The sequence below is a fragment of the Drosophila albomicans genome, unplaced genomic scaffold (genome assembly GCF_009650485.2).
Source record: "Drosophila albomicans strain 15112-1751.03 unplaced genomic scaffold, ASM965048v2 utg000052l_pilon, whole genome shotgun sequence".
NCBI lineage: Eukaryota > Metazoa > Arthropoda > Insecta > Diptera > Drosophilidae > Drosophila > Drosophila albomicans.
In genome coordinates, this window is record NW_026263671.1 from 241651 (window position 1) to 245713 (window position 4063).

Below are 4063 nucleotides of genomic sequence, written 5' to 3' on the forward strand. Positions count from 1 at the left end.
AAGCGATGCTTGCCGTTATTTTGTACTTATGCTTTAATGCGCATATATTTATTAACTAGGTGGTTCGACGTTCGATTACTATAGGGTTAATCTAGTAAGTACCCATGTAGTGATCGACGAGGTAAGCGCTTATCCAGTGCCAATCGCAAACTCGAGTCGACTAGGTGGTTCGACGTTCGATTACTATAGGGTTAATCTAGTAAGTACCCATGTAGTGATCGACGAGGTAAGCGCTTATCCAGCGCCAATCGCAAACTCGAGTCGACTCGGTGGTTCGACGTTCGATTACTATAGGGTTAATCTAGTAAGTACCCATGTAGTGATCGGCGAGGTAAGCTCTTACCCAGGGCAATCGACACCTCCAGAACTGCAGGGGCAGGAGCCACTCACTACTTACAAAGTGGCGTCTAGCCATGCGTTTCTTAATTTCCGTTTTTGTATGAAATGTCCGCAAATAGGGTCAATCGCCACCGCCTCGATTACCACGAACTAGTGAAAATAGTGCAACATATTAGGGTCAGTAAAAATAAGTGCTTACATTAGACCCATGGAACGGCCGGTAAAATAAGTGCTTACATGGGACCCCATTGAAGGGTCAGTAAGATAAGTGCTTACATCGGACCCATGGAAGGGTCAGTAAAAATAAGTGCTTACATCGGACCCCATTGAAGGGTCGGTGAAGTAAGTACTCACATTGGACCCATGGAGGGCCTGCCATTATAAATTAAAAAAACATGTACAATTGCAATTTGCAGTTTTTATTTAATATACATTTTTCTTTATTCTATTGGGTTTTGTTCTTTAATTGCTTTTAGGCAGCACGAGTTTTTAAAAATATCTCTTTTTTTGGAGCTGCAGGGCCTTTCTCAATTGTTCCTCAGCTGGGCCAATACCGCCGACTGCAGTTATTGCATCTAGAAATAAAAAGGATTAAAAAAGTTTTAATAAATTGAAATGGATAATGATTATTAAATAATTATCTTTTAAAATACTCACCGATCATAACGCCAAAGAAATTGTCTTCTTTTCTTAGGGACGCTTTGCGCTGAACGCTATCCACATTATACGCCAAGACCACTTCATTGGTTAAAATATTTTTTATGTTTTTTAGTATCCCGCCATTTAATATTAAATTTTTTATTGCATGGATCTGTGAACGAATTAGATCTTTAACTAAAAGACAATTTTTAATGTGCTTATACATACATAGAGCTCTCGGTTAGCGATGTTTATATTCGAATTAACCCCAATCAGATCATCTACGGTCTGAATAGGAAATTGACATGCCAACTTCTGCATCTGTCCATGGTCCTTGGTCATCCCATAATGGAGGCTGTTTGCTCCGAAGAAGCTTCTACAAGGATCTCTATTTTTTTTTCCATGACTTTTTGTTCAGCTGAATATAAATATATAAATATAATATAATCTAATAATGAATATAAAAATATAAAAATCAGTAATCATTCAACATACTCATACCTTTTAAGGTCCTTACTTCATCCACAACTTTTTCGAGAGCCTCTTTTGTTTCGACTGCAAATAAAAAACAAGTAAGAAAGCTACAGTCGAGTGCACTCGACTGTGAGATACCCGCTACGCATTTTGAATAAAAGAAATATATTTTGCGATAATTTTCTCAAAATATACCGAATATACTGCAAAAATACTAAAAATATACCAAATAGTATATTTGGTATATTGATATAGTACCGCATTCAAAATATACCATAGACGGCACAATATACCAGATTGTCATCTAAAGCAACTAAGACCCCTAGTAAGTAGGCGTGTTTGCCCATACAAAAGTATTTCTTTTAATAACTTCGACAATTTTTCATCTGATCGCAACCAAATTTCAGGAATCATAACTACTATAGTTATTATTATATATACCAAAATTCGCAACTCTAACTTTAAAATTACGCTTGTTATTCGATTTTTTTTGATTTGCGGGGGCGGAAGTGGGCGTGGCAAAAATTTGAAACAAACTTGATCTGCGTGCAAACATAACAAATGCTGTCGAAAAAAAATTATAGCTCTATCTCTTATAGTCTCTGAGATCTAGGTGTTCATACGGACGGACGGACAGACACACAGACACACAGACGGACAGACGGACATGGCTAGATCGTCTCGGCTGTTAACGCTGATCAAAGAATATATATACTTTATAGGGTCGGAGATGCCTCCTTCTACCTGTTACATACATTTCCTGCCGGCACAAAGTTATAATACCCTTCTACCCTATGGGTAGCGGGTATAACAAATTCAAATTGGACGAATTTAAAAAATAACTTAGACACTCACCTCGAGAGGAACTAACTTGTTCGGTGAGATCCGAAATAATCTTCTCAAGGCGCTCAATAGTCTCTCCACATTTGCATGATTTCGTATCTAAAAAACAACAGTTTTAATACATAATTTGCTACAGCTGTCTTAAATATTTTTTTAATCTTACCAGTGTTAAGAAACTCCAATCGCTGAATTTTTCTGGCTGGGCTGTCCGACATCGTCTCGTTTGTTGATTTTGGGGGCTTTTATATAATATATGTCGTGGAACAGACAGTTAAATTATAAAGTTTGAATTCCCATGACTGTTAAATTAGCATAGTTAGATTAGTAATGTAAATGTTAAGAACATTGTTAGTGTTAAGAACGCAAAATAAAGATATGAAGAAAAGGATGGTTGATTGGTGAAGGCGAGGTCCGAGCGGGACGGCTATACGGGGTGAGCGTGGCGCGATTGTTCTCAAAGCGTCAGTGAAGAAGAAGACGGATCGAGAGACATTGGCGACTCGCTACGCTTTTACCAAAGAATAAGAATCAAAAATGGAAAATATTAATTTAAACGATTCTTCTACATCAGAAGTGGGATCGCCACAGCCACAGCATCCTGAAAATGTGCTACGGGTGTTGGAGGCACAAAATAACAAATTTTTGGAATTGCTGAAGGCCATGCAGACGCCGGTAAACACTACAACAACAACAACAACGCACGAAACTTCTGTGACGCTGCCTACGTTCAACCCCGAAGCTGCTGGTGCGGACGCCGCAGCGTGGTGCAAAACTGCGAATATGATCCTGACTGAGCATCCATTAAAGGGCAGTGCATTGGTGATGACTCTAAGTAAATCTCTTATTGGAAGTGCGTCACAATGGCTGTCGCAAATTTGCTTTTCGGGAATGACTTGGTCGCAGTTTGAGGAACTATTCATGCAGAGATGCACATGCACTTTGTTCAACATGTTAAACGGACGCCCGAATGCAAACGAGTGCTTATCTGTCTACTGTAGCCGCCTTGTGACGTCTTTGATGACGAAATGGAGCTCGATGACAGCTGAAGAAGTCGCAGTGTCGCTCGTGATGGCACACGCATCGCAAATTGACACAAGACTACAGAGTCTCCTGTACACAAAGACGATTAAGACGCGCAGCGAATTGCAGCAGCAATTACAGGCTTATACATTCGGAAAGCGAATCGAACATTCAGGTGCGGATCTTGGACCAGAGTCAAAGAAGCAGAAAATGCAAACTCCTGTTAAATGTCATCATTGTGGCAAACCTGGGCACAAGATGCGAGAATGTCGTAAGAGGATCGCAGAAGAGAAAACCGAAACTAAGGGAAAACAACCATATGGCAAACCGGTGACTGGACGCGACAGATCAGGCGTTACATGCTACAAATGTGGCAATGTAGGACACATTGCATCTACATGTACCAATTATGCAGATACATCAAAAGACAGCAGCGTTAAGAGAGTCGACATATGTGCTGTGTCAAACCCGCAGGGAGTGATGCTTCAAAATGGTGAGCCGTTCCAATTTTTCTTCGATTCAGGAGCAGAATGCTCATTGATTAAGGATAAGATAAGTAACAGGATTGCTGGCAAAAGAATTAATAATATGGTAATCTTAAGAGGCATAGGAGAAAATATTGTTAAAAGTAACTTGCAAATTCTAGCCACAGTTAAAATTTCTGATTTTTATCTAGAGATATTATTTCATGTTGTAAACAATGACTATCTTAAATATGACATAATGATTGGACGGGAAATATTACAAA

At 39.2% G+C, this 4063-nt stretch overlaps 1 long non-coding RNA gene across 1 annotated transcript; it reads right to left on the minus strand.

Moving 5' to 3' along the window:
* Window positions 1–877: 877 nt before the first annotated feature.
* On the minus strand, window positions 878–1296 carry LOC127566349 (uncharacterized). The gene is made up of 3 exons (XR_007955656.1): window positions 1207–1296; window positions 997–1150; window positions 878–914 (listed from the first exon to the last, which is right to left on the minus strand). It is a non-coding gene; the product is annotated as an uncharacterized LOC127566349 (long non-coding RNA).
* Between the last annotated feature and the right edge of the window lie 2767 nt (window positions 1297–4063).